The sequence below is a fragment of the Taudactylus pleione genome, unplaced genomic scaffold (genome assembly GCF_031769625.1).
Source record: "Taudactylus pleione unplaced genomic scaffold, aTauple2 ptg000329l, whole genome shotgun sequence".
NCBI lineage: Eukaryota > Metazoa > Chordata > Amphibia > Anura > Myobatrachidae > Taudactylus > Taudactylus pleione.
Window position 1 is genome coordinate 13,236,155 of NW_028284730.1, and position 9,850 is coordinate 13,246,004.

Sequence of the window (9,850 nt, forward strand, 5' to 3'; positions counted from 1 at the left end):
ACAAATTTGACATTTGGAATTCACAGAGGGGGTCATACATAAGTGACCCCCCTCTCTGGATTCCAAGTGTCAAATTTGTTGCCCAAGGCTATTTAACCCTTGCACAACTACAGCTACTTATTCAAATATAGAAAATCTGGTCCTTGTGCCCACTTTACCACCCTATTTCGTGCCCAAAAGTTTTGTGGGCCAAGCAAAATACAATTGAAATTTGTATAATAGATACCATATTATGTTTATACAATGTAAAGCTTAGTGATTCTATTTGATTTAAATGGTTTAATATTTTCTGAATAAGAAGCTGGAAAATGAATAAGAAGCTAACTTCAGCCTCGTTATATTGTACAGATATTTGATAGAAAGGTAGGTAGCCATATTACACAGATACTGTACAGATATGTGATAGAAAGGTAGGTAGTCATATTACACATATACTGTACAGATATTTGATAGAAAGGTAGGTAGTCATATTACACATATACTGTACAGATATTTGATAGAAAGGTAGGTAGCCATATTACACATATACTGTACAGGTATTTGATAGAAAGGTAGGTAGCCATATTACACATATACTGTACAGGTATTTGATAGAAACGTAGGTAGCCATATTACACATATACTGTACAGATATGTGATAGAAAGGTAGGTAGTCATATTACACATATACTGTACAGATATTTGATAGAAAGGTAAGTAGCCATATTACACAGATGCTGTACAGATATGTGATAGAAAGGTAGGTCGCCATATTTGTTGCACTTTAAAAGATGAGAGGTCTGTAATTTCCATCATAGGTACACTTCAACTGTGAGAGACAGAATCAGAACAAAAAAATCCGGAAATCACATTGTATGATTTTTAAACAATTTATTTGTATATTCTATCTGAAAAAAAATATTTGGACAATCAAAAAGTTTAACTCAATACTTTGTAAAGTGTCCTCGGTTGGCAATTACAGAGGTCAAACGTTTCCTGTAGTTCTTTACCAGGTTTGCACACACTGCAGCAGGTATTTTGGCCCACTCTTCAATGCAGATCTTCTCTAGATGTGTCATGTTTTGGGGCTGTCGTCGGACAACACAGACTTTCAACTCCCTCCACAGATTTTCAATTGGTTTGAGGTCTGGAGAATGGCGAGGCCAGTCCAGGACCTTGAAATGCTTCTTACGGAGCCATTCCTTAGTTGCCCGGGCAGTGTGTTTGGGGTCATTGTCATGCTGGGAGACCCAGCCATGTTGCATCTTCAATGCTCTTATTGAGGGAATGTTTTTCCCCAAAATGTCACAATACATGGCCCCATTCATCCTCTCCGTAATACGGATCAGTCGTCCTGTCCCTTTTGCAGAAAAGCATCCTCAAAGCATGATGTTTCCACCCCCATGCTTCACAGTGGGTATGGTGTTTTTGGGATGCCACTAATCATTCTTCTCCCTCCAAACATGGAGTGTGGATTTTATACCAAAAAGTTCTATTTTGGTCTCATCTGACCACATGACATTCTCCCAATCCTCCTCTGGATCATCCAGATGGTCACGGGCAAACTTTAGATGGGCCTGGACATGTGCTGGCTTAAGCAGGGGGACCTTTCGGGCGTTGCAGGATTTGAATCCATGACGATGCAGTGTGTTACTAATGGTAACCTTTGTGACTGTGGTCCCAGCTCTCTTGAGGTCATTGACCAGGACCCCCGTGTAGTTCTGGGCTGATCCCTCACCGTTCTCAAGATCATTGATACCCCACGAGGTGAGATCTTGCATGGAGCCCCTGGTCGAGGGAGATTGTCAGTGATCTTGTATTTCTTTCATTTTTTAATAATTGCGCCAACAGTTGATCTCTTCTCACCAAGCTGCTTGACTATTGTCTAGTAGCTCTTCCCAGCCTTGTGCAGGTCTACAATTTTGTCCTTAAGCTGGCCACACACTAGACCAACTTACATCCAACTAGTTGATTGGTTGGAATGAAAATTTGGTAAGGTATGAAAGCAAATGACAATTAGCAATTTGCTCCCAAACGCCGAAAAATGGGACAAAAACTGTTGTTTGAACAAAATGTACAGATCAAACATTTAACAAACTTGACTGAACAACCATTTTCATCTGTTTTCTGGCATTTAGGAGCAAATTTCTGATCATCAGTTACTCCCATACGGTACCAGATTTTCATTCCAACCAATAAACATGTTGGCTGGTTGGACAGATAATCTTTAGATGTGTGGCCAGCTTTAGACAGCCCTCTGGTCTTGGCAATGGTGGAGAGGTTGCAGTCTGACTGTTTGAGGGTGTGGACAGGTGTATTTTATACAGTTAACCAGTTCAAACAGGTGCCATTAATACAGGTATCGAGTGGAGATAGATGAGCTTCCTAAAGAAGAAGTAACAGGTCTGTGAAAGCCAGAATTCTTGCTGGTTGGTAGGTGTCCAAATATTTATTCTCCGCAAGAATATACAAATAAATTGTTTAAAAATCATACAATGTGATTTCCGGAATTTTTTGTTCCGATTCTGTCTCTCACAGTTAAAGTGTACCTATGATGGAAATTACAGACCTCTCTCATCTTTTAAAGTGCAACAACTTACACAATCGGTGGCTGTCCAAATACTTTTTTGCCCCACTGTATGTAATAAAAAGGAAGGTAGCCATATTACACAGATACTGTACAGATATTTGATAGAAATGTAGTTTGATAGAAAGGTAGGAGACTCCCTGAAATAGTAACAATCTCCCTGTCGAGTCCAGCAATCTCCCTGATTGAACCTTACCCCCATTTTGAAGCTGTTATATTAAAAAAACAGAGATATATACATTCAAATGGGATCATTAGTATCATTTCCCTGCATTGGATATAAGGCACAATGATCCCTATGGCTACATGTATTTTCTAAAAAGTCTGTAGATCTTACTAACTGCTTTGGGGCTCATTTACATTTGTCTGTAAGTCAATTTTATGACACGTCTCTCAGATGTAGCAGTATACGTCTACGTACCCTCCACCTATACCGTTTTAGCTGGTACAGTACCGTTTTTTAATGGACTGTACCGGCAAACAGGGGCTGTACCGTTTTGTACCGGGTGGGTACAATCTCCCTATTTCTTAAGCAGTGCTGCTGGGACACAGGACTCTCACGGTGCTGCTGCGTGACAGCCGGCTCTTCTCCGTCCTCCGTGGTTCTCTACAGCCTGCCCTGATGCTAGCTCCGGTATATAGAACTTGCAGTACTTATACTCAGGGCCGGCTCTAGGCTGTGCCGCGCCCAGCACTGTCCTGTGTTGCTGCCCCTTCCCTCCTCCGCTCCCTCCCCGAGCGTATATCATCAACAGCGCTGTGTGAGAGGACTTTTCATGTGCCCGCCGGATACCATGGCGCTCCGGGCGACAGACTGGCTTATACTGTAAGGTTTAAACCAGCTGTCTCCAGCCCCACGTGGACACGCCCTATTATCTGTGACCACACCCCCTTTATCGGTGGCCACGCCCCTGTACCGGGTTCTTACTGTAAAATGTTGGAGGGTATACGTCTACTGTAGCGCGCTCATAGGTGTTGCTTTCACAATCTCCCTGAAATGCTTTTTCAAAAGTAGGCAAGTGTGTACTGTAGATATTTGATAGAAAGGTAGGTAGCCATATTACACAGATTCTGTACAGATATTTGATAGACTGGTAGGTAGCCAGACAATTACTGTACAGAGACATGCTAAACAGGTAGGTAGCCATATTAGACAGACATCTAGCTGCTGCAGAAGCTTCTACCAGTTTCACCCCTCCGAATGGACATATGCCCGTAACAACTGTCTGAGATTATGTTAAGCCTTTCTCAGAGCAGGGCCGTAGGTAGGGTGGTGCACCGGTGCCACCGCACAGAGCGCATCTGCCCTCAGGGTGGAACACCGGTCACCCACCTAATTTTCTCTAGTCTCTCTGCTGACACTGGGCGGCCGCTGCTTAAAGCGCGATGCTCGGCCGCGGCGCCAAGCAGGTGGTCAGTTAACAGCCGCAGCCTCCGGCTCTCCCTCCCTACATGTGAAAGAGTGTGACTCAATCAGTCTGAGTCTCCGGCGCCGCCTCACGAGTCCCGGCAAGTGCAACAAACCCTGTATCTATTGGGATGGGAGAGACGTAATTACGTCATGACGTCTGCCCGCCCAAGGCTCCCACAGTTCCGTCGGTAAAGTCTCTCTGCGGAGGAGCTGCTGCTATTGGGTGGGTCGGAAAGGGAGCGGCTGCTCTGTGTGGACACCAGGACACGCGCTGTGTGGACACCAGGACACTGGACAGTGACAGAACTTGCTAGGTGAGGTCCAGTCCACTGTGTTGTTAACACAGCTACAGACAGGGGTGGGCGGTGCCGTGGTGTAATACGTAAGGAAGGAGGGGGGAGTTGTACTGTGTGGCATAATGTGTAAGGGAGGAGAGTTGTACTGCGTGGCTTAATATGTAAGGGAGGAGGGGGGAGTTGTACTGTGTGGCATAATGTGTAAGGGAGTGGGGAGTTGTACTGTGTGGCATAATGTGTAAGGGAGGAGGGGGGAGTTGCACTGTGTGGCATAATGTGTAAGGGAGGAGGGGGCAGTTGTACTGTGTGGCATAATGTGTAAGGGAGGAGGGGGGAGTTGTACTGTGTGGCATAATGTGTAAAGGAGGAGGGGGGAGTTGTACTGTGTGACATAATGTGCGAGGAGGGGGGGAGTTGTACTGTGTGGCATAATGTGTAAGGGAGGAGGGGGGAGTTGTACTGTGTGGCATAATGTGTAAGGGAGGAGGGGGGAGTTGTACTGTGTGGCATAATATGTAAGGGAGGGGGGGAGCTGTACTGTGTGGCATAATGTGTAAGGGAGGAGGGGGGAGTTGTACTGTGTGGCATAATGTGCAAGGAGGGGGGGAGTTGTACTGTGTGGCTTAATATGTAAGGGAGGAGGGGGGGAGTAGTACTGTGTGGCATAATGTGTAAGGGAGGAGGGGGGAGTTGTACTGTGTGGCATAATGTGCGAGGGGGGGAGTTGTACTGTGTGGCACAATGTGTAAGGGAGGAGGGGGGGAGTTGTACTGTGTCGCATAATTTGTAATGGGCATTAATACAATTTAGCGTATTGTGTATAAGGGACACTACTACATGTATGTAGTGTAATGGAAATAAGGGGCACTACTGTGTGGCCTAATGTGAATTGGGGGTACTATAGTGTGGCCACGCCCTTCCCCAATGAGACTATGCCCTTTTTTTGTCCCGTGCGCCCCCCCATCGTAAACTAGCCCCTGTTTACGATGGGGGAGGGGGCGCACCAAAGCTCTTTCTGGCACAGGGCACCAAAAATGTCTAGCTACGGCTCTGTCACAGAGTATGTTAGTTTAGGGGTGATATCGCAGCTTACTTCAGATTTATTTTATTTATTACCAGTTATTTATATAGTGCACATATTCCGCAGCGCTTTACAGAGAACATTTGTCCATTTACATCAATCCCTGCAGCCAGTGGAGCTTACAATCTATATTACCTGCCACATGTACTAGGGTTAATTCTTGTTGGGAGCCAATTAACCTACCAGTATATTTTTGGAATGTGGAGGAAACCGGAGTACCCGGTAGAAACCCACGCAAGCACAGCGAGACTATACAAACTCCACACAGTTAGAGTCAGTGCTGCCCTGTACTACTCAGATGGCTGATGTTCAAGCAGATCATCTAATGCTGCATCTTAGGATGCAGCAGTGGATCAGAGAAGGCGGCAGGAGGTCTCTATTTACACAAGACGCCTCCTGTGGCATTAGCATTTGATTGAACAGCCGCTGGGAGCTGTACAATAGCGTACATATCTGAATCAGATGTGGCCGCTTACCAGAGGTTGGGGTAAGCATGGTACTACTTCACGTTCTGAGTTATTCCTGGCCAAAAAAAGCTATGCTGGAGCTAAGCAACGCATTTGCAGTTGCCCATGTGACCCACTACGACTACGGGAACATTGCGTGTTAATACTAAGAGCTACATTATATATGGCTGGGGCAGTATTAATTGATTGCTTCCCAGCCATAACTCTAGGGGAGCCCACGTGTCATGAAGGTCAATCTTCATGGCCAACTGTGCAGCACAAAGTCTTTCTAAATTCTTCCCTGTCCTCCTCTCTCGAGTTATCTTCAGTGACAGCTACAGTGTTGCTTGAAAGTTGGTAAATTTTCTACATTTCTGTTGAAATTTGACCTAAAACTACCTCATATTTTCAGTCCTAAAAGTAGATAAAGAGAACCAAATCAAACAAATGAAACAAAAAAGTTAGACGTGCTAATTTTTTTATTGAGGAAAATGATTCAATATGACATATCTGTGAGTGGCAAAATTATGTGAACCTTTGCTTTCAGTATCTGGTATAACCCCCTTGTGCAGCAATAACTGCTCCTAAAGTTTTCCGTGAATTGTTTATTAGTCCTGAACATCGGCTTGGAGTAATTTTACCCAATTCCTCTGTACAAAACCGCTTCAACTCTGTTATGTTGGTGGGTTTCCTCCCATGAACTGCTCGCTTCAGGTCCTTCAACAACATTTCAATTGGATTAAGGTCAGGACTTTGACTTGGCCATTCCAAAACTTTACATTTATTCTTCTTACCCATTCTTTGGTCGAACAACTTGTGTGCTTTGGGTCGTTGTCTTGCTGCATGACCAAAATTCTCTTCAGATGCATCTCATGGACAGATGTCCTGACATTGGCCCTGATTCAGAGCCAGACGCTCTGACCAGAGCGCTCGCTCTGAATCAGGGCCCACCTCCATTAATATGGAGCGTCCTCCTGGACGCTCGTATAGCTGTGGGTCACCACCCACAGCATATACGAGCATGCAGGATGATGGTCGCGATGGTCTTGACCATCGCGACCACCGAAACTGTGAGCAAAAGCCTGCGGTTGGGTTTTTCAACCGCAAGGCCAGGAGTGATTTTGACTCTATCAGAGCCAAAATCACTCCCACTGATATCACTAGTGATGTCAGTGGGGCCGGCTTCAGACGGTAGGCGTTCCCTTGGGAACGCCTCCGTCTGGCAGGCACGCCCCCGGCACGCCCACCAAAGGGGGCGTGCTGTCAGTCACCATCGACAGCACGCCCCCTTTGATGAGACACTACGAGCGAAGTCCTTCGCTCGTCGGGTCTCGCACATGCGCACGACGGAGCTCCCTCCGTCGTGCGCATGCGCAGTGGGGACCATCGACCCACTTGCGAGCGGACAGCCGCTCGCGAGTGGGTCTGAATGAGGGCCATTATCCTTTACAATATTCTGGTATAATTCAGCATTCATTGTCCCATCAATGATGGCAAGTCATCCTGTGCCAGATGCAACAAAACAGGCCCAAACCATGATACCACCACCACTGTGTTTTACAGATGGTATGAGGTTTTTATGCTGGAATGCAGTGTTCTTCTTTCTCCAAACATAACGCTTCTCATTTAAACCATTCCTGGCCAAAAAAAGCTATGCTGGAGCTAAGCAACGCATTTGCAGTTGCCCATGTGACCCACTACGACTACGGGAACATTGCGTGTTAATACTAAGAGCTACATTATATATGGCTGGGGCAGTATTAATTGATTGCTTCCCAGCCATAACTCTAGGGGAGCCCACGTGTCATGAAGGTCAATCTTCATGGCCAACTGTGCAGCACAAAGTCTTTCTAAATTCTTCCCTGTCCTCCTCTCTCGAGTTATCTTCAGTGACAGCTACAGTGTTGCTTGAACCGCAAGGCCAGGAGTGATTTTGACTCTATCAGAGCCAAAATCACTCCCACTGATATCACTAGTGATGTCAGTGGGGCCGGCTTCAGACGGTAGGCGTTCCCTTGGGAACGCCTCCGTCTGGCAGGCACGCCCCCGGCACGCCCACCAAAGGGGGCGTGCTGTCAGTCACCATCGACAGCACGCCCCCTTTGATGAGACACTACGAGCGAAGTCCTTCGCTCGTCGGGTCTCGCACATGCGCACGACGGAGCTCCCTCCGTCGTGCGCATGCGCAGTGGGGACCATCGACCCACTTGCGAGCGGACAGCCGCTCGCGAGTGGGTCTGAATGAGGGCCATTATCCTTTACAATATTCTGGTATAATTCAGCATTCATTGTCCCATCAATGATGGCAAGTCATCCTGTGCCAGATGCAACAAAACAGGCCCAAACCATGATACCACCACCACTGTGTTTTACAGATGGTATGAGGTTTTTATGCTGGAATGCAGTGTTCTTCTTTCTCCAAACATAACGCTTCTCATTTAAACCATTCCTGGCCAAAAAAAGCTATGCTGGAGCTAAGCAACGCATTTGCAGTTGCCCATGTGACCCACTACGACTACGGGAACATTGCGTGTTAATACTAAGAGCTACATTATATATGGCTGGGGCAGTATTAATTGATTGCTTCCCAGCCATAACTCTAGGGGAGCCCACGTGTCATGAAGGTCAATCTTCATGGCCAACTGTGCAGCACAAAGTCTTTCTAAATTCTTCCCTGTCCTCCTCTCTCGAGTTATCTTCAGTGACAGCTACAGTGTTGCTTGAAAGTTGGTAAATTTTCTACATTTCTGTTGAAATTTGACCTAAAACTACCTCATATTTTCAGTCCTAAAAGTAGATAAAGAGAACCAAATCAAACAAATGAAACAAAAAAGTTAGACGTGCTAATTTTTTTATTGAGGAAAATGATTCAATATGACATATCTGTGAGTGGCAAAATTATGTGAACCTTTGCTTTCAGTATCTGGTATAACCCCCTTGTGCAGCAATAACTGCTCCTAAAGTTTTCCGTGAATTGTTTATTAGTCCTGAACATCGGCTTGGAGTAATTTTACCCAATTCCTCTGTACAAAACCGCTTCAACTCTGTTATGTTGGTGGGTTTCCTCCCATGAACTGCTCGCTTCAGGTCCTTCAACAACATTTCAATTGGATTAAGGTCAGGACTTTGACTTGGCCATTCCAAAACTTTACATTTATTCTTCTTACCCATTCTTTGGTCGAACAACTTGTGTGCTTTGGGTCGTTGTCTTGCTGCATGACCAAAATTCTCTTCAGATGCATCTCATGGACAGATGTCCTGACATTGGCCCTGATTCAGAGCCAGACGCTCTGACCAGAGCGCTCGCTCTGAATCAGGGCCCACCTCCATTAATATGGAGCGTCCTCCTGGACGCTCGTATAGCTGTGGGTCACCACCCACAGCATATACGAGCATGCAGGATGATGGTCGCGATGGTCTTGACCATCGCGACCACCGAAACTGTGAGCAAAAGCCTGCGGTTGGGTTTTTCAACCGCAAGGCCAGGAGTGATTTTGACTCTATCAGAGCCAAAATCACTCCCACTGATATCACTAGTGATGTCAGTGGGGCCGGCTTCAGACGGTAGGCGTTCCCTTGGGAACGCCTCCGTCTGGCAGGCACGCCCCCGGCACGCCCACCAAGGGGGCGTGCTGTCAGTCACCATCGACAGCACGCCCCCTTTGATGAGACACTACGAGCGAAGTCCTTCGCTCGTCGGGTCTCGCACATGCGCACGACGGAGCTCCCTCCGTCGTGCGCATGCGCAGTGGGGACCATCGACCCACTTGCGAGCGGACAGCCGCTCGCGAGTGGGTCTGAATGAGGGCCATTATCCTTTACAATATTCTGGTATAATTCAGCATTCATTGTCCCATCAATGATGGCAAGTCATCCTGTGCCAGATGCAACAAAACAGGCCCAAACCATGATACCACCACCACTGTGTTTTACAGATGGTATGAGGTTTTTATGCTGGAATGCAGTGTTCTTCTTTCTCCAAACATAACGCTTCTCATTTAAACCATTCCTGGCCAAAAAAAGCTATGCTGGAGCTAAGCAACGCATTTG